The 27,917-nt window shown below is 38.2% G+C and overlaps 1 long non-coding RNA gene across 2 annotated transcripts in view; it reads right to left on the bottom strand.

The window, feature by feature from the left end:
* The window catches only part of LOC146444992 (uncharacterized), a 43,676-nt gene that overhangs the window by 11,118 nt on the left and 4,641 nt on the right, over nucleotides 1-27,917 (bottom strand). The window contains exons 2-3 of one of the 2 annotated variants that reach the window (XR_014853195.1): nucleotides 21,261-21,354; nucleotides 19,087-19,262 (exon numbers count right to left, since the gene is read on the bottom strand). This is a non-coding gene — a long non-coding RNA (uncharacterized LOC146444992). Of the gene's footprint in view, nucleotides 1-19,086; nucleotides 19,263-21,260; nucleotides 21,355-27,917 lie in introns of those variants that run through there. The other variant, XR_014853194.1, reaches the window with a different exon arrangement.

The raw sequence follows: 27,917 nt of genomic DNA, 5'->3' as shown, positions 1-27,917 counted from the left end.
CTCCGAAGCTGACCACAATTAAGCCAAGCTAAAATGTTGATGGCTAATGGGACGCCACTGAGATTTAGATGTTATGTAGAATCCCATGGCGTGTTAAGTCAGAGCCAGTAACACATTTCTGTGGTCTAATTAAAAACAATTATAGAAATTTAATGAACACTGTGTTAGTGCAAAACATTGTCCTAAGAGGAGAAGATGAAACACTTGTAAGAGCTGAAAAAACCCCAGCTGGCCAAAGGATCAAAAGGTCAAACATATTTCACCGTTGTTTTTAGTTTCCTGCAGGAATTATAAACAGAAGGATCTCTGAGAAACTTAAGCAAGAAAAATAGCTACAGCAGCACCTGAAAAGACAGTGGGCAAAGGAATTTCAATGGCATTCATTGTAGCCTGAAAGAAGAAATTGCTCACTTCGCTAGGTGAAATGTATTAACCTCTTACAGGCAGTGAGTCAATAAAAATGATTTAAGAGTTCTTTCTGGCCTGAAATTCCGTGAATCTATGAATACCAGACGACACCTGGGCAAAGCCAACTGCTTATCATTCATGCCATGATCTGCTTTGTTTCCTCAAGTATTAAAAGGACAGTGTTCTTCTTCTCTATCTGCCTACTTGCACATCTTAAAAGAGTTCGTAATCACGTACCAGAGGCTTTGTGAGTTGTTGCTGCCCTCTGCATGACCTACTTGGAAGCTGTGATCTTGGGATACATGCACAGAATCAAAGCTGTGCTGCTACCAGCACATGTTAAAAGTGAGAATACGACTAGGCCCTGGTTCTTTTATTTTTACCAAATTCTTCATTCCAAACTGTGGATTTCTTATAAATCCCATAGCTCTCACAACACTGTGAGGACATAAATGGCAATAGTGACTTTAGATTGTGAGCCCTGCTTTAGTCCCACCACAAGGCACAGAAGAAGGCAAGGGCATCTTCAAGTGAAACAATTCCTTAGACATGAAGTTTTTAGCACACACTAACATGAAAAGATCTTCCATGAGCTAGGGAGGAAAATATAAGTGCCTCTTAGGGACTTAGGGAGAATGAACGGTTTTCCAAAAGCCAGATGGATGGGAAGGGTGACAGGCAGAAAGGGAGGGCATTGTCTGGGAATCCTCTCTTGGTGCTCAAGCTTTGGTGTTAGGGAAAGCACCCCATGCCTCTTCCTGACTGCAGCAATCAGCTGCTTCCCTGGAAGATCAGAGAGGGTTTTACTGTCCTGTGATGCAGCTCGATCAGAGGGGTCAGTCTGCAACTTGTGCAACGCCAAGAGTTTTGTGTTTGCATCTCTGCTGCTTTTCCCTTGCAACACTGCAGTCTGACAGTCACTTTCCTGTGCAGCTGTGTCCCCTCATACCCCAAGGGTGCTGGAGCAGAGTTTTGTACCTCTCTATCCAACATGCTGTCATCCTCCCAGCTTCACATTCCGGGTTCTGGACCACAGCCATGGCCATTGCATTGGATTTCTCATGAGAAGCACCTGCTACCACTGTGTGAACCACTCTTTGTCTTTCTCTCCTTCTTCAACCATTTGTTTTGTGGTTTTTGGCCTTTAACATTATGTTAGGGAACGTGAGTTGCCTAGTAGCTGCCAATAGGAGACAGCAGTGATTTAGGTAGCCAACCAGCATTACTCAGTGATACATTTGCAAAAAGCTGAGGAGACAATTAGCATGGGCAATGTGTGTGTAATCAAAACACGCTCAGAGCAGTATGATTAGCACAAGAAATAAGGATGATTAATAAAGAGGTGGAGTGCATCAGGGTGAAACCATGTAGTTACTGTAGAAAGAACATCTGGGAGAGAAAAACAGAGCACTGGAGAGGAAGACCATCAGGGAATGCACACCACTACCACCAGTACCAGCACCACCACTTTACCTCCCAGCTAGCTGCCATGGAAAATTCCCTTTTCTATTCCCCTTTCCCTTTTTCCTTTCTCATATTCCATTTCTCCTTTCCTTTTTTTCCTTTCCCATTTCCCTTTCCCTTTCTTAAATTTTTGGATTTTTTAATCTTTCCTTGAAATTGGCCGTTCCCACCAGAGCTGATGTCCCTCAGTTTTTTATATCATCAGTCATATCCAGACACACTCTATGAGGATACTGTTGGATAAAACCACTGGGTAATGAGTCACTTCAGTGATTTATTGCTGCTGTCCAGGGTGTCTAGGGTTTCTACTTTTAAGTTTTGTAACAATTTCCTATTAATTAATACAACTTAATACCCAACAAGCCTAAAAGATCTTGCTTGTTGTCTGTTCTTTTCTGCATATAAAAACTCTTGTCCACAAAGTTATGTATCTTTGTCTCTCAGCCAAACACTTCTTTCAAAGAACTGTCCTCTCTGCCTCTCTCACTTTCATCTAACAGCCTGGAAGAATTCCTGCTGGATAGTTACCATCTCAGGAGTGCTACAGGTCACCTCTGCAAACTGTCTTGTTACTCATTTTTGGGAGGCAGAAGGCACCAGTAAACAAGGCAGTATACTGAGGCTCAAGACTGCTGGGGTGTGTTCCTGTGCATGAGTCCCTTTTCCATAGTTTTTGGCAAGATATGCCACCTTTGGGCTTTGGTTTCTTTATCTGTGGTAAACAGAGCAGTGATACAAGGTTTTTACAGTTATCTGCAAAGTACTTTGACTCTAAAGGTGAGAAGGGACTTAAATAAGTACGGGTGTTTTTGTTAGATTGAGCTTGTTGACAGTTAAATATTTAGGAATGAATAGGTCCTAAAATTAGACCATTGTGAGGTCAGCTTATTTGATTTCACCAAATCTAGGAATTTGGTGACAAAGGAGGAAGGAAGCTGCTGGAAAATGCATGGAGAGGTGCCTGGTCAGGTTCTACTGCTGTTCTTTAATACAATCTGTGCAAATTAAAAATCCCTCATTCAAAGCTAATTAATAGAAGTGTGAATTATTTCACCTGATTTACCCATATAGGAAGTAGGAATCTAATTCAGACATCAATTTTCTGCTATAGTTAAGAGGGAGACAGATTCCTGGAAGAGCAGTCCCTCCAGCTGTTAGGATACTACCCTGCACACTGGCATCTTAATCTAGTATCTGTTTATTCAATTCACCTATTGTAATTGCAATGCTCTGGCATTATTTGTACAGTTTTGTAGTTGCATTTCTTTGGTTGTTTATAATCTGCTTGTGAAAAAGCAGGGTGCTGAAATCTTCCGTCTCAGTTTTTTTCAAGACATTCTTCAATGTCTTCTTCAATGACTCCAGAAATTCTTTTTACTCTACCTTAAATTCATTATTTGATTTTTTTCCTCATATGTGGATTTTTTTTCCCATTTCAAGTACTTTGAATTTGAAGATCATCTATTTATTTCTTTTTTGATAGCCTGAACTTCTTCTATATTAATCATTTCCCATAATACAATGTCATAAGCAAGTTTTGTCATCATCTTTTCACATTTAATCCTGAAATGATGTGAAAATAGTTAAGACATCAGTCACTGGACTACTCCTTAAGGAACTCCACTCCTGACTTTCCTCCACATAGTACATTCCCCTTCAAAGGCACCTGTTGCTGTCTCTCCTCTATCTAATTCCTATTCACCTGAAATTTCTTTCACTAATTTGCATATTTTCCAATTTCCCATGCAGCTGGTAGGCCAGAAGATGACCTTGATGGCATTTCTCTTGTCTAGGAAATAAGTTAGCAAAGAAGGATGTCAGACTATTCAAATGCAATTCACATTCAGTAAACCCAAGGTGCAATTTATGTCATTCTCCAGTTTTTCATTGTCTCTGGTTTCTTTTTCCATGAAAATACGTATCAGGGCCCTCAGGGGACTCACAGTATTTAATTTCCCTGACCAGCCTTGCCTGAGGCCTCCACCCACCTCCTGCCAGCTCCTCCTCAACTGCCAGCCCTGGTTGTTCCCTGACAGTATGTTCTTAAACTTCTCATACCTTTGGGATCAGAATAATGGGCCTGTAGTTACACAAAAACCATCCCTAAATAACATCACTGCATTTGTATGCTTTCCCTGACTTGAGGGCTGTGTGGAAGCACTGCTGTTAGACCAAAAGCTTTGTGAATTCTCTGGTTTCTTTACAGAGGAAGCTGTAAAGGAGATGACACTCTACCCCTGACCTGAACTCACCAGTTTCACTGACATTTTTGTGTGTGCCTCAGTTCTGGTTATTTTTGCTTCTACATTCTTAATCACAGCGCTATCCTGCCTCTGCCCATATGTTCAGCCTGATCATCTTTACTAACAAGTGAGAAGTACAACAACAATTAATGCTTCATCAGAAAATTTCCTGTAGATCCTCCCCTCAGTCAAGGTTGTTAGGTACCTGCCAAACTTAGAGGCCATTGGGAAAAGTTGCATGTTTAAACACTTCACTCTACTGGAAACCTGCACCCAGTTGCCAAGCTTGCTGTCACAAGATTAGTGACATTCTGCACTTCAGCTCACATAATGTAGTCTTCAGGCATCTCAAGGAGCTGACACAGGTGTCAGGAGACACTTTCCATGGCTAAATATTGGAGTTTGCATTTTAATACTGTACATTATTACCAGCAAATATTCTCATCTAGCAGCCATGCACCATATGGTTATCTAGTTTCAAGCAGATTGCTAACCCCAGACTGCCTTAATTCAAATAAATCATGGCATTCTCTTAATATATTGGAGACTGCATCTGTTATCCTGCACCTGTCATTCCTGCAGCAACAGAATGATTTATGGTTCTCAACTTCAGGGTGTGATGAAGTGGCGCATGGATGGATGCACGTGCCGCCATCAGTTTGGGGACAGATGGAAGTGTAGCAGTGTCATAAACTTCAGACATTGCCTGATAATATCAGAGCTCTCTTTTCTTTTGGGAAACACACCTAGAAATGGGTTACTTGCCAACATATCCATGGTTCTTATATAACTGGAACTGTGCTTAACATCTGCTGGTTTAACTCGTCACATACGACATGATGTTCACTTAAAAAATTTGTCCACATTGTAGAAATGAAGATCAGTACATAGCTTTTGAGGACAAACAAGAAAAAACTCTCTAATTATTTGTTGTTTGCAACTCAATTTAAAGGTGATTTGGGTGGAATTGAGTGTGTGTGTGTACATATGTATGTATGTACACCTTAGAGAAAACAGACCTCCTACTAATTCAAAAACCAGGAATGACATATATTCATAAATTCACAAATAAAAACAACTGCAATCTTATTTTTAAGTTGCTCTTTCTTAAAGATAGGAATAATTTCACGAAGCCCTAAAAATCCAATAATAAAATGTGTGTCTCTTGTGACCCTGTAGCAATGAAGGGCAATTCCACTCAGGTTAAAAATACATGCCAAAGAGAACTACCTTTTAAGTAAGCACAGAATACTTTTTTTTATTATTATTATATGTCAACATTTCATCACATGAAAGAAGATCAACCCAATACTTTTCTAAACATTAAGGTTAGGAATATATTAAGGTTAGGACTTAGCTTGACTTGCTCAGTTTAAATTACTAATTCATCCGTTTGCCCAATTTTTTTTTTTTTTTTCCACAAAGTCCTTGCCTAGCTTTCATCTACCAGCTGATTGAATAATCATATATTACCAAGAACCTCCTGTTGATGTCTGTTTTTATCAAGGTATTTAAACATAGCTGTTTGAACATCATGAAAATTATTCAAGTAGCTTGAAATATTACCAAACGTCTTGAAGACATTTACTTCAAAGAGTCTTGGTTTTTTCTATTTTATTATTTCAGCTTTCATAGTTATCCCACTGTGTGCTTGGAAAGCAGCAGAACATGGTGTAACACCTTACACAACAAGATGAGATGGACCAGAAATGCATTTCTATGTAATCTTTCTTCTCTTTCATGACCAAAGTGGAACAACTGAATTTCTAGTGCCATGTAATTTTACACATCAGTGCAGGCAGACTACTTTTGATTGCGCTTTTCATTCATACCAAGAATCTGTAAATAACACCTAAGTTGGTCTGAAATTTTCTGTAAAAATTTGCTATACCAAAGTCTTTCATTCACATTACTTCTTTGATGGCTACTTGCCTGGTTCCATGCCAACTTGCTTGCTTCCTCAGCAGCCACCAAGGGACCTGGAAAAATTTCAGATTCCTCCGCTTTTGAGCACTGTGACTACAGAGGATTAAACACAATAGCTAAATTCACTGTTTCTTCAGAAAATTATTGGCTGACTAATGAAAGAGCACTCGATTAGTTGCCTCTACATTTTGGTTCTTAAGAGCTTCATCCTGTCCCAAACAATAAAGCTTGTTAGAGCTCCAACCTCAAAGCACTGAGATTCTTCTACAGGCCACCAAGAAGGATATTGTGAAACAGGAGCCCTCTAGATCCCTGGAGTGTATCTGCAGCTAAATATTGAGGAATTTTGACTCCATTAAAACTTCTGGAGTATTAAGTATTCATCCCAGTTCTCAAAACTATTTTTTAAGATGCAGAATTTTCTTTTTCAGCAAGCTGTGAACTAGACACCACACACTAACAGATGTTACTGTACATCTCAGTAGACACCTCACAGCTCACTAGAGTTTTCATATTTGTTTGATGGCATGCTGCAAGATTTTCAGGGTTTTTACATATGCAAATTTGCCACTAGAGTACTTTAAAGGATCTTCAAAATGGCCTATAGACATCTCATTCCACTGATTTCAAAAGTGCTTTTCCATTCTATGTAATGAAAACAAACATTTCTGAAGTCATCATTATTGCCTCTTTGGCAAATACTCTGCAACAGGAGTAAAGGCTCTGTAGAGTAGAGATTTCTCTATATATTATGAGAAATACTGATGTTCTACAGTTGTGCTTTAGAGCCTAGAAGGTATTCAAAATGCAAAATTATTGTCATACTGTTAGCAAATTAGCACCATTTTCTATAAATTGCATGCATGGATCTCCATTTCTGAATGGAAACTGATCCTTAATATAATATAAATAAACTTTAGGACAGTGGAACAAGTTCTGTCTTGAAGAAACACAGTAAACTTTCAGTATTGTACTGACAACTACTAGATTGCAGATTAAGACAGATTTTCACCAGTACTGAGCAATGGAAAAGTACCAGTCTTGGAGGAGATAAAAGTTAATTTTTCTATTAAAACTGAGCTGGCTCAGACAAACCACAATTCTCATTCAACAGCTCCACCCATATGAGAAACAAAAACACTATGCCAACATTCTGCTTTCAAGTGAAAATACCTTGTCGGTGTTGTTAGTTATTTTAGGATGGATCCAAAACCTGTGGAAGTCTGCCATGTATTTTAATAGACTTTGGAACAAGTCTTTCAGAATCATAAATAGATTAATAGTAAAGAGGAAATACTACAGAAAGCAATCTCAACAATCATTCATTGTTTCAGAATGCCAGCAGTTGGAAAATGACCTATAGAAGTTATAAGCGTATTTCTGACATGTGAAACTGCATATGCAGAGAAACCTGCACACAGAAATAAACATTCTTCATGTTTTATCTTTTGTTTTCTGCATTGTATACATAGGCTATTTCAACCTGAACCTCAGCAGCCTGAAGAAGGTGGGAAAGTTGGTAAAAATTGTCAATAAAATAGAAAAGGCAAACAAATCGCATCTGTCTGAAAGTCTGAGAGAAAGCTTAGCTGAGTTTAAAATGCTTCTGTAGATTACCAACAATTATATACAAATGGATTTATTTAAGACAGCAATGGCTGTCAGATCAATATTCTTGAAGTAAATTACTAATGTCACCAATTTTCTAAACTTAATCATCATTTTTGTGATATTTAGTGCTTTTCTAATAGTTCTAGATTCTTTGAATACAATAATAATGTAGTAATTCCAGGCTTTATGAGAAGCTAAATTAAGTTTCTAATCCCTGGAGCTAAAGAGAAAGTAGCACGCCAAGGCACAAAACCATATAGCTAACAAAAGGATCAATTAAAACTACAGGGGGTTTAATCCCAAATCATACTTTTCTGAACTACTAGGATTTAGCAGCTGTTAAGAACTACTGCTAAGAATACAAAAAAGGCTAATCTTGCATGATTTAGGGTCTTATATTCTCATTATATCATTATATGATTATATTCTCATTCAGGCTTTGTTAATCAATGTAATTTGGGGTCTGGAAGTAGAATTTGGTTGGTGACACGATTTTTCTTATGTTACTGGCAGCCCTGTTATTTCCATCCTGAGATGTATACTTGTCTCAAAAGAAGACTGGAATCCCAGGCAGTGCCCCCAAAGGAGACAGTTGAGCAGAGTCAGTCAAAGAGAGAGCAGTAGCAAACGTTAATACTTGACTAAGAAAATATGACCTGCCAGGGGAAGTTGAAAGAATCAGGATTTTTTAGACTTAATGAAAGAAAAGACACCATGTTTTTATGATCTTACATGAAATATTGCCAAAAAGTGGAAAAGATTAACTCATTCTGCATTCCTGTGATGGACAGAATGAGAAGTCACAGGATTAAGCTGCAAGAAGGCTCATTTAGGTTAGATACTAATAAATGTAATTTGCATGGTTTTGTAATAGCCCTTTAACCTATCCCTCCCAAACCCTATCACTGAAAGTGTGTTAGGGAGAAAGCAGACTTATAGAGAAGATATCCCTTATATTGCTGTAAACAGAAAAAAAAATACAGTACTCAATTCTAAATATGAGTAACTTCCTAGGTTCTTTGATATGTGGAAGACAAAAAGACCAAGAAGGCAGAAAAGTAGAAATTAAGACGTGACTTACAGATGCTTTTTCCATACCCTTCAAGTGCATATTTTATCATAATGAATTCATAATTATAATTACAATAATGCAGGATTCCCCATATGCTAGCAGAATTGTCCCATTATTCCCATCCAATTAACAAAAATTAATCAGTCTTTTCTTGAAACACACTAATCCAGTCCCTTTTAAGACATTAAGATCTAATATGTACACTCAATCATAAGTTTCATATAGCAAGAGCTTGATGTAAAGGGCTCATAACGCAAAACACTGAAATTATAAATAAACTTCTACCAATTGCAACTTCTTTTTTAATCCACTAGAAAGATTAAGTAGTTATATTTATTTACTCTTTTTACCTGGAGATATCAAAACACTTGAGAAATTTTAATAATCCTCCCAACAATCCAACAAGATAGCAAAGTGTTAGTGTGACCTGCTTAAATAATGAGAAAATAGAATGACAAAGACTAAGTCACTTTCCTCAGATCATGCAGAAAATAAGTGGCTATTATTGAAGCAAATTAAATAATTCCTCTTTTTCTATTTACTTGATAGTGCTTCCTCTCTAACCATGATAATGTCATGATTGCTTATTTATGGCAGAATTGTGCAGAAGTAATTCCACTACATTGCAATAACTGATGGAAATAAAATGAGAATCCGGTCCATCAAGTGTGGCATTTCTACTTCTGCTGTCATTTGCTCTTTCTCTCAATTTTAACATACAAATTTGGTGTTCCATAATAACATCTGAACAGATCGAGCTTTCAGAACATCCAATTCACTGAAGCTGAAAGTGGAATACTTCGCTAGGGAGAGCAGACTCAATGCAAGTGGTTAAAGGTCAGCTGCAAGATATTCTGCTTTCTAAACTGCATGTGGAAATCGTATTACTTGTGCAGTACCATAATAAAATAGATGTCCATTAGACAAAAGTATCAATGCAGAAACCCCATCATGATAATACCATCTTTCAATAATGTAATTACTTCATTTACATTATAGCTCCATTTAGGTTGGAAAAGATTGAGTCCACCCATTAACCCAACACTGTAAGTTCACCACTAAACCATGTCCCTAAACGCCCCATCTACACATCTTGCATACCTCCAGCAATGGTGATTCCACTTCCCTGGGCAGCCTGTTCCAGTGCTTGACAAGCCTTTCAGTGAAGGCATTTTTCCTAATGTTTAATCTAAAAGTCCCCTTGTACAACTTGAGGCCGTTTCTTCTCATCCTGTTGTTTGTCACCTGGGAGAAGAGACTGACCCCAACCTCTCCACAACCTCCTTTCAGGCAGTTGTAGAGAGTGCTAAGGTCCCTTCTGAGCTTCCTTTTCTCCAGGTTACACACCCCCCACTCCTCATTGGACTTGTGCTCCAGACTCTTCCCAGCTCCCTTTCCCTTCTCTGGACACACTCCATGACACACTCCTCAATGTCCTTCTCGCAGTGAGGGGCTCAGAACTGAACACAGGATTTGAGGTGTGGCCTCAGCAGTGCTGAGTACAGGGGGACAATCCCTGCCCTGGTCCTGCTGGCCACACTATTTCTGATCCAGGCCAGGATGCCATTGGCCTTCTTGGCCACCTGGGCACACTCTGGATCATGTTCAGCCACTGTTGACCAGCACCCCCAGGGCCTTTTCCACTGGGCAGTTTTTCAGCCATCATGACCCAAGCCTGTAGCACTGCCTGGGGTTGTTGTGACTCAGGTTTAGGACCAGAACTTGGCTTTGTTGAACCTCATACAAGTTGCCTCAGCCCATCAATTCAGCCTGTCCAGATCCTTCTGCAGAGCCTTCCAGCCCTCCAGCAGATCAACACTGCCATTTTCTGTCAACTGACTAAGGGTGCACTTGATCAAGACTTCATTTTGGTGACTTCCAGTGAATCAATCATTGCTAAGCTTACATTTAGTTGTCTTCAATATGTTTTCATCTCTTGAAGAGTTTTAAAACTATATTAAGTTCCTGAATTACTGTTTCTTAGGCTTCATCCATACATATTACAGCATAGAATTAAAAAATAATAAATGCCTTATATTTCTATTTGCCATTCAATAACTCTAATTTTTCCTTGTCATTCTGGAGCGATTCTTACATGTTTCTGAATGCTTTGAGAACTTCAGTTCCAAATTACCCTAGCAATGAGTGTATACCAACTCTTTTATCAGCATTTCACTGTCAGAGGGATCATTGCTAACATTTCTCCTGATAACTTAAGATATATCTTATAAACTATATCTGAGGTTCTTCAGAATCAATCATGTCCCATCCCCTGTCTTATAAAAATATTTTGGTTGGAAAGGATCTTTAAAGGCCATCTAGTCCAACCACCATACAATGATCACAACATCTTCAACTACACCAGATTTCTGGTGTATCAGAGCCCTGTCCAATCTCACCTGGAATGTTTCCAGGAATGGGGCATCAGCTCCAATCTGAGCAACCTGTTCCAATGTTTCACAGCTCTCATAAAAAATTGCTCTCTTTTACCTACTCTGACCTGACCTCTTGTCGTTTAAAAACATTACCCCTTGTCCTATCACTTGCTACAGGTCCTATTAAAAAGTTTCTCTCCATCTTTCTTATAAGCCCTTTTTAAGTACTGAAAGGCCTTAATGAGCTCTCCCTGGAGCCTTCTGTTCTCCAGGCTGAACAACCCCAAGCTCTCTCACCCTGTCTTCACACGAGAGGTGCTTCACCCCCTGGTCATCTTCATGTCCCTCCTATGCACCTGCCCTAACAGGTCCCTGTCTTTCCAGTGCTGAGGGCCCCAGAGGTGGAGGCAGCACTGCAGGTGGAGTCTCACCAGAGTGGAGTGGAGGGGCAGAGTCATTTTCCTCAGCCTGCTTCTGATACAGCCCAGGATACACTTGGCTTTCTGGGATCCAAGCACATGTTGCCAGGTCATGTCCTGCTTTTCATCCATCAGTAGCCCTAAGTCCTTCTCTGCAGGGCTGCTTTTGATCTGTTCATCCCCCAGACTGTGTTGATACTAGGGCTTGCCCCAAACCAAATGAAGCACCTTGTACTTGGCCTCTCATGAAATTCCCATGGGAACACTTTTCGAGATTGTCCAGGTCCCTCCGGATGGCATCCTGTTTCTCAGGTGTGTCAGCTGCAACACTCAGCTTTGGTGTCTGCAAAAGTCCTGAGAGTGCACTCGATCCCACTGTCTGTGTCATCAATGAAGACATTAAATTGCACTGGTCCCAACACAGACCCCTGAGGGACACCCCTCACTACCAATCTCCATCCAGTGAGCCATTCTCCACTACTCTCTGGATGCGACCATCCAACCAATCCACCTGCTGAAAAGCCCATCCATCAAATCCCTATCTCTTTAATTTTGACAGAAGGCTGTTGTGGGGGACCATGTCAAAGGTTTAACAGAAGTCCAGGTGGATTACACCAGTTGCTCTTTGCCTGTACACTGATACACAGTCACTCCATTGTAGAAGGCCACTGGCTTACTCACGCACCTCTCTGTCCTCCATGTGCCCCATGTGTCTTGCTGACACTTTATGCTTCATCCTATGTATTAAGCCATTCAGATTATTGCAGATGGAAACAGATCTACAGCAGATAGGAACAAACTCTGATTCCTCAAATGAATGGGTTTTTGTCCACCTAGCAGAATACATGCAGTAGTTTATGTCCAGCTCTGCTTTGCTTCTTCTGAATTAATGTGCAAAGTAGTTCTGTAGAGTTATATTAATAGATCAGTGGCTTTCATTGAGTGCTCACTTAGCCATCTCTGCACTGCTTCTCAGAGGCCCACTTAATATGGTTAAGCAAATAGTTCTCAAATGTCTTAAACTTCCTTCAGTGAAAAGCTTTCAACAGAAAACCACTATTATAAGATTGGATCCATATATTCTTTTGCAAAAAAAAATACCAAATCAAACAAGAGTAGTGAGTTAGTTCTGCAATATTTTTCAAATAAAAGTATATCTTTAAGAACACAAAGATGTTTGTTATTTTATTTCTGAATTCTTCACAATGACTTTTTGATATTGCGGTGCCCATAACAGTTCATTGTTGTGACAGCATCTGATATCTAATAGCCGTTTAACATCTCTGTGCACTCCAGTCTCCCATATCATTTCACAGTAGGATGTATATATTCTCCCTGCCCCAAGGGCACTAACGAGTCTGTAGTACTCTTTTTCTCTTACTTTGCTTACTTTTTCTAGGAAGACACTATGATTAATGTCTCCTGGAAAATGTCAGGCAGCATTCACTCTGCTCTAAGTCAGCCAAACCAGCTCCCTTCTAGATTTATTAAACAAACCAGTCTTTCTATTACTACCAACACTGTTATTACTCATTAGCTGTACTGCAGGAACACTGCAGCACCTCAGTTCAACTCGTTAAGGCACTCCAGCAACACATAGCAAATAACTGAACCTGCTCTTAAGAAAAGAAAATAACGAGAAACAATGGATATGACTAATAAATGGGAGGAAATGCAAACTAATCATAGGAAACATTTTATGCCAAATTTATTACAGAAGGGAAAACAGAGACAGTGCATGTAATTTTGGTGACAGGTAGGCAAGCTACTCATTATAGGTAATTACAAACAAATGTTCTCTTCTCCAAAATACAAACATGCCAGTCTGGAAAAGGCAGTGCATCCTGGAGCAAAGGGAGAATGTTAATCGTCTTTCTCTTCTCCAGGCAGGAAGGCTTATAGCAAAGCAGACACAGAACCAGCAACACATTTGTAAACTCCTTCCATCGTATATTGTGATTTTAATTACCAGATGCCCATGCTCTCCCACCTCTTCATAACCAGCTTGGTATTTGGATACTGTGATCTCCTTAAGGGGATAAACAGACCCTTGAATCCTTAAAAGTCCCTGTTGAAACAGAACTTCACTGACATTACTTCTTTGCAGGAGTAATGAAGGAGTAATCTTTCACTTTTTTTTCATATCCAATATAATCTTCCCTCTAGTGCATTCACAATTCATCCCTGAACAGTGGGTATGGCCATAATGTTCAAAGGGCAGTAATATTCTGAAAAATAGTATTCTGAAAAGAAACCTCAAATGGCACTGTATGGATGTAGCTTTCATTTTCTCCTTGGTGCCTCTAATGCAAGCTGTTTACTCTGGCATATTTGAAAGACCACGCTGTTATTTGTCCTAAAACTTGCTACAGATTGATTTGATAATCATGCCAAGTTCCTTCTGTTTCTTTCTGTCTTCAGTCCTAATAATTCAACCCATTTATCAATGGCACTGAAGGAATGGAATGCCTCTTGCTGTGCAGCACTTGCAGAAGTACGAGTCAAAGAACTTTATCAATTTACGTGTCTAGAAAGTGCGATGAAACACTCAGCATGGCTCCTATATGTTGTGTTTCTGAATTCACACAACTGTAACTATTCTATTTTGCCCACTTTTCTGACTTTCACTGTGTTTTCAGAGCAGTCCTTGCAACAGATGCATTCAGCCTGCTGAGGACACAATGTCCTAATATCCACACTGAAAAGCAGATCGCCAGAAAAGTTAGCTTCAATCCTTTTTCAATTATAAACTTATATTCTGTTGTTTAGAAATTAAACTTGAGGAGCACTCATAATTGTGTGATCCAGAAATCTACCTGCACCTATTTCCTGCAACATTTAACTAAATTTTCAGGTGAAATCATCACAAAGGTAAATAAAAAGAATCAGTGTTCATCTGGAAAAACTCTGCTCATGGTTACCATTTGCATCCACTTTCAAACCTCACAGCTTCATGATGAATTACTCTTTATATTGCACTGGACACAGTCTGAACCAGTGTGACTCATTTCCCTGTGCTGGAGATCCTGACATATCACAACACAATAGATCCTAATCTCAGAGTCAATATACAGTTAATTTGGAAAAGGAAATCAGCTTGCCATGCAACAAACTTAATAGGAGGTGTGGATAAATCCTGAAGTGTATGAAAGACCCACAGAAAATAGCACTTGATCAACAAAGGCACGTGATCTGAAAGAAGATGTGCAAAAATGAGCCACTAACACTGGAGTTTGTATTAATGGAATTTGATGTCACAAGGACATAATTATTTTTTAAGTTAATTCTAATAGAAAACTGTTGGTTTAACATATGACAAAATAATGCAGCTAGCAAGGCAGCAAATGCACTTCTATAATTTGGCTGCCTTTATATAGGTACTACATCTTACAAACCTGTGTTGCAAGACAACTTCTACTCTGCAGCTGTGGTAAAATCTACTGCAAATTACTTTTTTTTCTTTGCAGCTTCAACAAAACAAAAAAAACTGAGAGAAAAATTGTAAGTAATGCATAATTGTCTCTATTTTGTAAACTTATAAATACTTTATCTTACTTATCAAATAGGAGTGATGATTTTTTTCTCTATACCCTCTAAGTCTGTATGTTCATAAAATTGGAAACTGTATGCAAGTTTTACAATACTCTTACTTGTATAGTGATTAGTATGCATTTCATCATAAGCATTTGTTAATTTTTTCCATCCAGTCCTCCTTCAGTGCTGAAGAATCTCATGTGGTGATATACAATTTGGTCCACTGCAAAGCAGTAAACAGGGCACTCACAGATTTTGATGCTTTTAGTCTCAGTGAAGCAAAAATGTAAATGCATGCCAAAGTTATATGCTTGAGTTTCAAAGATGTTTCAAAGGAAAGAGAAGAAAAGAGGCACTATCTTAGGCAGCAAGACAGCTGTTGTATTAAAGGCAATGTCCCATAGGATAAGGATCGCCACAGCCCTGGTTCCTTTGAGGAAATTTTCTCTTTACAAGTTCAGACCATGCCTATTAATGCTACAAATGCCCTGTTTTCATCCTTCCTGTTGCAGTCTGTTCATACTTTCTCCTGCTGCAACAAAAGCATACCCTGTAACGTTTCTTGAGCAGAAGCAAAAGCAAAATATTCAAGCCCTGTAACATCCTACTTTCTTTGATCACAGCTGGGTGGCAATATAGACTAGAAAGACTAATGACTTGTAATGAAAAAATATTCCCCACACATTCAAACGCATTTACCTACCATTTGTACACCTTCCCTGAGTAACATGAAGAAATTCAGACAGCCTTTTTGGATAAAACAGGAGTTAAAACCAGTGGGTACCAGATAACCATGATACTAATTAACTGTCATTTTCTTTCCAGCCTTTGTTTACCTCAATTATTTAGATTACAGTGTACCATTAGACTGCCTTTTCTTTTTATGGCTATATTTCCGTTGCAGGCTCTGTAAACCTCATGTAAACCTCATGTAAACTTCATGTAAACCTCATGTAAACCTAAATGACAACAATGTTTTTGGAAGTCATTTAGTCCTTAAGTCTGAGGCAATGAGGACCAGGATGCAAGACTCCTTTCCTGTCATCAGAGCATGTCCTCTTCCTATCAGTCTGTAGAATCCATCTCTCTTTACTTTTTCCCTCTGATTTTGAATTCTTCTACACAGAGTAGCTTGATCAAGCTCCAATAAAAGTGATAGAAAGTACACCCTAACGGAGATCCTCTAGACTTTGGAGGGATGAGTTTACCAAAATTTTTTTTCCAAAGTTTTCTAACATCAAGGTTATGATGCAAGAAATATCTCATAGCATTAGTACCAAAGCCCAACCTTTGGCCTTCTGATTTCTGAAAGACATAGAAATCAGACATAAAACAGATACACACTCTGGTAAAGACAGGTTACAGTTCAAATACAGCTCTGCATCTTGTGTTTCCTATTGCTTTCTCCATCTGGACCCTTCAACATGATATGGAAAGTTAGAACACTGGCAGTGTAACATAAAGGAGCAGTATAAGAGAATTTTCATATTAATACTTCTGGCAATGAAGACAGGAAAGTAATAGTAACATTATGTAAACTGTGATAATTTCTAAATACTTCTAAAATCCTTTAATCATTACAACAGTCTTTTTGCAAATAGAATTTCTTCATCAGAAAGAGGAGCCAATAAACTGAATCAAAAGCTTCAGAATTTACTAAAAATATGGCAGCCATTGAATACAATGTGTGACAATGGGAGAGTAAGAGGAGTCCAGCACAGCAGGTTGATTTTCAAGGATCACTCCCTTCAGGCCGAAGAAAGATCCACCCCAGCAAGTTAGAAATCAAGCAAAGGTGGCAGGAGGCCATTACAGTTCACTGTTGAGTGAACTCAGATATAAAAAGAAGTGTACAAGGGATGGAAGCAGGGGTGGGTTAGGAATGCCAGGGCCAACCTGGAGTTGAATTTGGTGAGGGATATGCCGGGCAACAAGAAAGGCTTCTACAAGTACATTAGCAGAAAAACTAGGAAAAACATGGTCCCACTGTTGAATGGGGCAGGGGAACAGATGACAAATGACATGAGAAAGGATGAAGTTCTCAATGCCTCTGCCTCAGTCTTTACTGGTAAGCCTAGTCTTCAGGAATCCCAGGCATTCCAGACCAGATGAAAAGTCTGAGAGCCAAGGGAAGACATATCTACAGAAAAGAATCAGATGAGGGAGTCATTAAACAAACTGGACATGCAGATGGAGCCTGATGTGCTGCTCCCACAAGTACTGAAGGAACCAGCTGATGTCACTACCCTTGATTATCTCTGAAAGGTTATGGCAGAGATATGGAAGAGTAAGAGAGTGGTAACGGAGCAAATGATACATGTTTAGGAAGAACACTGAGAAGGATTCAGGGAACTACAGGCCAGTCAGGTTCACCTCAGTCCCCAATAAGATGATGGAGCAAATAATCCTGAAAAACATTTCCAAACTCATGAAGGACAAGAAAGTGACTGGGACTAGCCAGCATGGATTTACAAATGAGAAATCATGTTTAGCCGACCTGATAGTCACCTAACTTGATGGATGAGGCAAGAGAAGTGAATGTTGCTTAGCTCAACTTTCATATGGCTGTTGACACTTACTGTCTCCCATAACATCCTCTTCAAGAACCTGACAAAGTACAGGTTAGACATTTAGACAAATAGCCAAAAAGGTGGATTGACAAGTGGCTAAACAGCCAGGTCCAGAGGGTTGTGATCAGCTGCAAGAAATCCAGTTGGATGTGCGTCATTAGTGGTGTGCTCCAGAAGTCAATACAAGGGCCTATGCTTCTTTACTGACCTTTGCTGACCTGGGTGGTGGGACAGAGTGCACCTTCAAAGAGTTCAAAAATAATACAAAACTGGGAGGAGTGGCTGATAGTCCAGACTGATGTGCTGTCAGAACAGACTGGAGACATTGTATGAGAGTGACCTCCTGAAGTTCACAAGAGGGAAGAGCAAAGTCTTCCCCTGGGGGGGAATAGACCAGTGGATCAGTTCATGCTGGGGGCTGACTGACTGACTTACTGACTGACTGACAAACAGCTGGCCAGGCGGACAAGGATTTGGGGGTCATGATGGACTATAGTGCTGACTGTGAGGCAGAAAATGCATTGGGGGAAAAAAGTCAGCAGCTTCTAGGGCTGCAGTAGGAAAAGTGCTGCCAGCAGGTTGAAGGTCCACTCAGGGCTGGTGAGGCCAGATCTGGAGTACTGAGTCCAGTGCTTCCCAGTACAAGACAGATATGAACTTACTGGAGTGAGTCCAGAGCCGGGCCACAAAGTTGATTAAGGGACTGGAGCTTGTTTCATAACAGGAGACGCTGAGAAAGATGGGACTTCAGCATGTAGAAGAGATGCCTCAGGGAAATCTCATCAATAAATAAATATAAATACCTGTTAAGAGGGAATGAAGAAGAGGCAGTCAGACTTTTCACACTAGTGCCCACTGAGAAGACAAGAGGTAATGGGCACAAATTAAAAAACATGAAATTCCATTTGCTTTTGTGCAGTCTGCTCAAACAGTGCGATTGGACTTGATCTAAGGAGATTCTTTCCAAATGAAACAATTCTGTGATTCTGTGACAAAACAGCAATGAAAAATCAACTAATTTATCCAAAAGTGACAGTGTTCATAAATTAAGACACAGTAAAACATACTGAATGCCTCATTCTCCAAAAATAAAATAGTAATTTGGTCTTACAGAAAACACAGTATTGCAAATTACTGAAAGAAAAGCACAGTGTTTCTACAGAAACACTACGTAGCTCTGGAAACCAAAATCCTCTGTAGAATTATGAGTATCAGTCATTTTGAATTACATTAGAATACATTATTGTGAGGAAAGATAGCAGACTGTTAAATCAAAGGAAATACAAATTCTGGTCTCTTATAAAAGCCCTGTTTTTCTCATTAAGAAAGCCTTAAGAAAATCCAAAGCTTACAGAATTTACTATTATGGAAGCACAAGATATCTAATGGTAACTGCCAAATGAAAATGGTCAGGTTGAACAGTCTGCTAAAAAAGAATACATTTTTAATGTATCATACCTCTTATGATGTATGTCCTATTTAAGCAAAGTGAAAAAATTCTGAATTTTGAACTAAGAATATAGTCCATGCCTTCTGATTCTGTTTTCTCTGTTTCTTGATTTAAGTTTTAGAACAGACATTTCTGTATAATGTCTGATAAATGAGGCTTGAGGTCCTCCTGTGTACATTCTTAGGAGCCACTACAATATAAATAAAGAGCATGAAGGGGACAAGATGAAAAAGAGATAGAAAAAAAGAAAAAACAAAACTGATGTAAATTATCCACACACTTTCCAGGTAATAAATTTCAGGGAAAAAATCTCTAAAAATATTGCATATCTAAGAGAATTCATAACTTACTGTATGCAAGATACATAGCTTTCTCTTCTCCTTTTAACACATTTGCCTCAAGAAGGGAGGTTTTAAAGCACAGTCCCTGTTTCTGGATGGAAATGGAACGGAAGGCTGGTGCCTTCTGCATGCTGGAAAATCTGACTAAACCATGGATCAGAAGGCCTAAATGATCTTTTTCTCACATTTCCAAAAGAGAAAAAACTCTGTTGGTTCTGTTTGCTGAGGTCAAGCAGAAAAAGGCAGGGTTTGGCTGCCTAAACATTGATGTCTGGTACTATAGTAGACAGCGTAAGGTAGCTGAAATACCTGCTAGCATGTATGAAACATAAAAGAAAATATTCAGTGAGCACAGAAACCCATCCAGATGAGAATGAAATCATTTAGGGGCACATACCATTGCATAATTCACACGTACAGTGCTTCAAAAAATAATACAAAGCTCCATAGATTTTAATATGCAGTTACAGAGAAATAATAATCTGAGAAGGCAGCATACAATCACATTAACTTTGTGCCAGAACTAAAAGCTAATCCATAGAATTGCAGAAGATAATGATTGTTCAAGATGTTAGAGAAATACTCACATGCAATATATGGGTTCCTGAAAAAAACCCTAAGGATTATGACAGAATTATTTAAGCCACTAATTATTGGTATGACTGCAAGCTTGGCAAAAGATCTGCCAATAATAGAACAGAAAGAGACAGAGTTGGTGATCCTACTGGCAGAATTATTGTTGAAAATTCACAAGTTAAGACATACACATTATAATGAACTGTAGAACTCTCAGCTGGGTGTGTTTCCGTATTTCCTTTCATCCAATATTATAAAATAAGAATAAAGCCTTCAGCTTCCAAAGCAAAGCATAATGAATAAAAAAGCTAAAAGTTATTTTTACTTACAGAGAAAATATGCCTCTCCCTCTCCCAAATCACTGAGAACAGTATTCTAGAAACAGTGATGTCTGAGTATGATTTATTCACTCCAAAGCAACCAAAGCCAAGTTTGCCAAACACTTCACAGCTAAATAGCAACAATTCCTAAAGCATCAGAAAAGAGTATGAAAATGATAGAATGTAAGAATATAAAAAAGGTCACACAACTCTATGTGCAGTACTATCTTCTTAATCAGAATTAGTTATGTTTAACTCATCTAAAAAACCAATAATTTCCAAGGGAAGAAACCTTCTCCTTCATTAACTGCTGTTTAGAAACACCTCATTTAGATCTCAAAATAACGTGTATAAATACACTGTAAATAATCATCTGGCTTTGGGGTTCTCTGAGAGGTTGCAGTCCTCTACAGTAAACCAAATAAACAACACTTGAATAACTACTCTTAGAAAAATGTCACGTTTTTCAAACAGGTGTTAAATACATATCACTTCCTGTTCCCCCACATTCCAAACTGTATTCAAAAAATACAGTCTTTTAAAAAAGAAAACAGCAAGTCAAGGAATCAAAATTCTATTAAATAACACCTTTCACTTTCTGAGACATTGTTTTGACAAGCTTCTTTTTATCATTTCATTAGCAGCAGCATTTTTAAAGAAAGAAATGTCACATGAAATAATAGGACTACACGTTCAAACTCCCTGTGTATTCTCTGCTATCTAATTTCTCGAGATGGTTGAAAGTATCACATTGATGTGAAAAGTGTTTCCTGAGTTTAAGATTCAGTTCACTTAGCTTTAGACACATAATATACACTTTTCTATGTAAACTAGGTGCTGTAACTTTCCTTCACAGTCACTGGACAGAAAAAGGACTTTGAAGACAAGTTTCAACAACCTCATTTTAGTTATATATATAGGAAAAGACAAATTTGGCCTAGAAACTATTACCTGTGTTCACTGACAGAAAGTCAGAAATTTCAGCTGTACACAACAACTATGTAGATCTTTATAGGTCTTGAGACTTTGTTTAACTCCATTTGACCTAAAATCATAGAAAAGCAGCATGATTTATAACCAGACTTTAATTTTGCATACCCAAATAACATCCAGATATTTATTCTAATTATTTGTTTAAAGGTATAGGTACCTTAAACACACATATGTACCAAATACGTTTTTATGGAATACATATATTATAAAATCAATACAATATAAGTGAAAAAATGGCACACAGTTTGTATTCCACTTCAGTTCCTACATATCCTTTATCTTGGGTTAAAAAGGCAGTGAAAAAATCACAGAACATACAGCATGCCTTTTATCAGTGCAATCTTTTTTTTCTTCCTATTTCTGTTCCTCATCTGCATCTTCATCTTTGTCTTCATCTAGGTTAAGATATACCTGTTCCTTCAGGATGGAAGTTTGGACTAGGTGACTTTTAAAGGTCCCTCCCATCTCAAACTATCCTGATTCTATGATTCATCCCCTTATATTATAAACCTTCTGCATTACTAGTCTCTTACCAGAAGCTTCCTTAATTGAGGGCTAAACCAGCTTAAATTACTTCCCATGTGTTGTACATCAATAACAAAACAGGTGAAATTACTGTGGAACTGCTGACATACTATGAACCAACTGCTAGATAGTAACTTCTTAAAAACTCTCTGGAGCACAGCTCAGCACCCAGAACCTATTTCAATAGAAAAGGTATTGAAGGAAATAAAAATAATGCAATTGAACCTTACTTGGCTAAAACTAAGAGTGTTCACACAATTGGCTCCAAAGAACTATAAAACCTTATTAAAATCTATGCTTGGCCTTGTGTAAATAGCTAGAAAGGGTTATTGAGAGACAAAGGATGAAGCCTGGGAAAAATCCTTAACATCAAACAGAGGAAAACAAACAAAAAGAGGTAAACAAACAAAAAGAAAATCCTTAGTAGTAAGAGGAAATCTGTCTTTACTGAAGCTAATAGTGCAGAAGTTATATGTGCAAAATGAAAGATAGCAAAAAGAAAATTGTAAAAGGAAACTGCTTAATATGGAAATAATCTATTCTCTATTGTCCACTGATTCCTTTGGGCATTTTTCAAATGTAGTTGAGTAAAATAATCTTCTTGATTCAAAGATTTCATCTTAGGCCACTTCACTCTGTGTTCCACCAATTTTGCACTTTATGCCTTCCACAAACTATGGACATACCAAACACATACGAATACTAACTGCCTTTCCAGACAGTGAGAAAGATGCAGAATTATATGCCTGAGTGCACACTAAAAATGATAGAAGATATTTCCAAATCCACTGTTTTTCTAACAACACGTCAAGTTTTGTAACTATGAAAAATAACCTATTAGGCTCTGAAAAGATGCAGGAAAAAGAAGCAAAAACATTCACAGGTTTGGCTCCATGTCACAGTAACAGATGACTAGCCATGTGGCTTGGAAGTGCTCTTAAAAAAAAAAAAAAAAAAGAGTAACATTCACTTCCCAAAACTTAAGGAAACGACAGCAATGTTTTGAATCTGTTGAGAAAGCACTCTCTAATGTTATAAATATGGTTACTTTCTAAGCAATGATAGAGAATTCAACACCTCAAAAGAACACATGCTTTTTTTTTCCCCAAAGGTTTGAAAAAATGCAAGAAGAACCTTTAAAAAAGTCTGTATCAGCATGTCAGTTGATGCTTCGATCTGTGGGAATTCTTTTCAGCAGAAAACTCAGTGGGAAAATTTCTTCACGCTCTATAACAAGAATCATCAAAGCGGCTTAATTTTAAATGGTCAGAACAGGCTGCTTTCTAGCATGAAGATGCAAAACTGCAACAAAGACATTTTCAATGCTTCTACACAAATAAACTGCTATTTAAATAAATCTATTAGAACCTATTTTTCACATATGGTAGTGCTTAAAGGCCATATAAAATTTCTAATATTCTGCTGATTCTGAAAATCTGAATGCAACCCCTCTGATTTCAATGTAACTCTAACATTCATTTTGTAAAACAATCAATGAAATGTGTTGAGCCACACTGGAAAACAGGATGAGAATGCAAAACACCTTTTCATTACAGCATATTAACAGAAACATTAGTTGGGCTTAGATTTATCTTTCTCTGTCAGGCAAGATGAAATTGCATTAAACTACTTTTGCTGAAGTGAATAAGAAGAACAATCTGTGAATGAAGAATGTATATGAATAATTAATGTCATGGCCGCTGAGTTTTTGAATCCAAGCCAAGAGAATTATTGGCTGGGAGGACTTGCTAACCAAGCCAGGAGTGTTTCCTATATATTCCATGCACAATAAACAGGAAATGGTCACTGCTGCCACAGCTGAAGACAAAGGATAGCTAAACAAATGAGACTATAATTAATATTATATTAATTTTCCATGTCTGAAAATTAATCCAAATAGTTTGCTGAAAAGCGTATGAAGCCTATGACAAATTTTGCAGTTGAGTCCAGAATTCCTGAGTTCAAAGAACCACCCTTCTTCTATACTTTCGATAAACTTTGTTCACAAATTTGGCCTACATAGTTTTTTTTGCAGTCACCATATATAAGAAGGCCTCAAATCCACTGCTTTCAAACATCCTCAGATACTTCAGGTGATTTGTTATCCTACTGAATAGTTAAATTGACATAAATGAATGGTTTTGGCAGGAAGCATGAAACATTTCAGAAAAATTGCTAAGTGTAGGTTGGCCCTATCTCACTGTTCTATACACTCTGCAGGAATAAGAATTTTTGTGGTTGGAGGAATGAAACTAAAAAAATCTTAGACAAAGACCCAAAAATCATGAGTGAGGTCTATCTGTCTGTTGAAGAAAACCTCCTGAAGAGTGACACTGTTTCAGTCAGCAGAATCTAGACTGGATACAAAGATTATTAGAATTGTCTTTTAAAGATCATTATGGCTTTGAGAAAAGTAGGTAAAGTAGAAGGTTCTTTGTAATACTGTGAATTGAGTGGGGGAGGCTATTTTTAGTCCTCAGTTTTATATTTGGGTTTTCAATTTAAACTACTGGGAATGTGGAGAGCTGAAAATATTGCTTTAATATCTCCCCAGCTGTGAACTTTCTCTGATAAGATGGAAAATACTAATATAGTCTTATATGTATGCAGCTGCCTTTGTCCCAGAGGATCCTAGGACATCAACAAGCTATTCATAAAGAAAAATATATTCACTCAATCACAGATTGCAGCAATCAGGTAGTAGTCAGGAATACAAAACCAGTTAGAATAGGAGACTAAACAAGGACATTTCAGGCACTGAACTCACACAAATCCCTGTGCTTATAGCTTATCATTAGACCACCCTATAAGATAATAACTTAATTATTCAACAGATGAATTTCAAAAGTAAGCAGCACCAGAAAGGGAACAAAAATTGAGCATTTCCTGAGATGCAGACGATGCAGAATACAGGATTTCGAGTCAAAGGTAATTTTTTATTCAAATGTTCCTAAACAAGAATGTACAAGATAGCTGTGGAGGATATGGAATGTTTGAAAGAGATGGAACTGGAATTGTTTTAAGGCAGAGGAAGAATATTCAAGATTGTGAAAAGATCACTATGGCGCTAACATTACTAAATAACCATGTTATTTAACAAGGTAATAAGCATGTTATTTAGTAATTGGTAATAAGCAATTAGTAACTAGTAATAATTTGGTTGTGAGTAATAACCATGTTGTGAGTTATTTAGAAAACAATTGAGTTCTTACTGAACCCAGATCTGTTCTGCAGACCTTTGTCCACAGTACGTCTGGTTTTATGCAACATTTTGAGAGTGGCTAATGAAGTTCTGGAAATGCCATTCAACTTTCTCCTTCATAATTGTTGCAAAAGTTTAAAAGGAAGATTGATTCTCCATTTAGTATTTGTTCAGACCACTGTCTCAGATGACCAGTTATCCTCTCCTGCTCCAGCAGCAAGGAAGTGTGCTTGTATCCACAATGGACTCAACAAATAATAACACAGGTACATTACAAAATTGCACCAAAAAGCAAAAATGTTATATAATGGATATGATTTCTCCTTCTAATGCTCCTTTGCCTAACATCAGTGTATGTATAACTAGCAACTAGCATCCCAAAAGCTCCACATACACGAAGGTGATTTGGGTCCTTACTGGCAGAATCTCATTCCTCTTACTTTACAAACTGCTGTTGTCCAATCCCTTTCCTCACATTCTCCATACTTCCCTTGTCTTCTTTCATCTACCTAGTCCTTCCTCAGCCTCTCTCAGCTCTTCACTTAATCCTGGTGTTTCTCAAGCACCACACGGATGTCTGTAAGGACTGCTGCAGGACAATCTTCCTTCTCAAGTCTTGTGTTTCAGACAGGAGGAAGCAAAGAGAAAATAAATCTCGTTATTCAAAGGCCAGAGACACAAGTAAAACCAGGGCTGATTTCTTTCCTATTTTCTTGTTTACCACTTTACTGCAATGGTAGCAGTGTCTAAAGTGCACACACACACCAAAATCCAGATTTAATTGCTGTTTCCTAGAAAGAGCAATGAAAAAGGTAACTTGTCAGAGGTTGAAGTTCATGACATTCAACAGTGATGTTTCCTGTTTTCTTGTTTCAAAAACAGGCTCAAACCCTGGCCAATTATTCACGAGAAAAACATAACATTTGACAATGTCCAGCAGCCTGAGGAAACCATTCCCCAGATACACACTTTGCTGTTAGTATGTTCATTGCTTTGCTTTAAGACCTGATTGAGGTCAGGCTGAAACCAGCAAGTAGCAGAAAGAAGGCAGGTTTGAATGCATCAGTGAGGAAAAACACAGCCCCCAACCCAAGCTGGCTCAGCCTAGTTGGGGCAGGGAGGTCAGCAAGAGCAGCTGCTTTATAGCCCAGAAATGTGAATCAGAAACTTGGCCAAGCAGCCCTCAAGCCATGAAAGGGGAAAGGCCTGAGTCAGCTGTAGCATTTTTCTTGCCACCCCTACTGTATTGGGAAATTGCATAGGGCAAGAATACCTGTCCAAGAATCTTTTGCCCTAGCCAATCAAACACCCAAAACAAGTGTAAGATTCAGACTGCACATCTGTGTTTGTGCATGTATGCATATGCAAGTGTCTGTGCCTTTCTCCATGGGTCCTGCACATTTTTCTCTATTAATTTGATCAGCTACCCTAAAGAAAAAATAAACTGACCATGGCTTATATCTGTCTGACCAGTTAACCTTTTGGATAATAGCACAGTGATTACAATATAATAATTAGTGATGTCTGCAGTAAAGTTGAGATGTAGTCTTATGAGATGGTGGTGTTCAGGTTGTGAGGCAAAGTCAAGTATTAAGGCTCCACCCTTGGAAGTAGTCAGATTACTCTGATTAAGAAGGGGAGAGCACTCCAATTCTCATTTTCTGCTTGTAGAAAATGCAAAGTATTTCAGTTAGTTCAAATTTTCTAGAAAAGCTTTGCTTGCTTTTGCTTTTACCAGCAAGGTGAAGAAAAGTTTCCATTGGTGCTGGTGGTGTTACATATTTGGATGCAGTCCACCCTGCTAAGCAGAATGGGATGCTCAAGCAGATGCAGTATTTGCTCAGCCTGGACTCAGCCTTGAGCATGTAAATGCTCAGAGCAAGCATCTGCACAAGGCAGAGACAGCAAGCAAATATTGTGCTACTGTTATTTGCACTCTAACTAGAATTATGGCTTTCAAGGTCAGAAGGTTAAGTTTAGATGTTAGGTTGATAAAATCTCTTTTCTGTTTTGAGAGAAAAGCAAGAGAATGACAAAGCCAGTATCCCACATGCCTGCCCCTGAGTTCTCAGCCAAATACCACCCAAAAGCCTCCAAGTGGGGGCTTGACTTTTCCAGGCAAGCCAAATATCTCAGGCCTCATAATGCACTTCTATAGAAGGAAACAGAGCAATGCTTTTTAATTGCTCTACCATTATATCCTAATATTAATTCTGAAAATAATGACATTCAGATCATTAGAAAACTAAACAGTGATTCCGAAGATAAAAGAAATAAAATTAGTTAAGGCAAAGCTCCTGATCACCCAAGCATAACCTGAAAATGCCATCTTAATATAACCAATATAGTGTTGCATTCTATATGAATACATTCTAATGCAAGTGAGCCACATGAACTCCCATGACACCTCCTCAATTGCTACCTCTAAAATGCAAATGACAACTTAAATGTCAGCACTGTTAATTATTTCTCTGCAAGTTATTTCAACAGAATATTCTTTTAATGTGCTTGATTCAAAAAGGAAAAACTTAAATCTGTGTAACATTACCAAACTCCCAATTATCTATTCATCAGTCATTAAAATTAAATATGAACAAAAGCAGCTTGTACAATTGTTAGCACATTTTGTGCTGTTGAAAACTAGAATTGTCAAACTATCATAAAATAATTTAAATTCAGGATGAAAACAAACCACAGTTTGTTTCCTGTAATCTCTTCAGATGGTATAAAGTCAAATTTATTCTTCTAGAGCATTTATTTTTTTTTCTCTAACTTGCCTGTTTTAACCAGAAGAATTATTAATAAATCCTTATGTCAGTGTGGCACAATCCAGCAACTGAGGCAACTGTGGCAGGATATATAGCAACACAGTCTCAAGTTTAACAGTC

The sequence above is a fragment of the Lichenostomus cassidix genome, chromosome 1 (assembly GCF_008360975.1).
Source record: "Lichenostomus cassidix isolate B80296 chromosome 1, HeHo_3.0, whole genome shotgun sequence".
NCBI classification, from domain to species: Eukaryota; Metazoa; Chordata; class Aves; order Passeriformes; family Meliphagidae; genus Lichenostomus; species Lichenostomus cassidix.
This window is presented reverse-complemented; position numbering and strand designations above follow the sequence as displayed.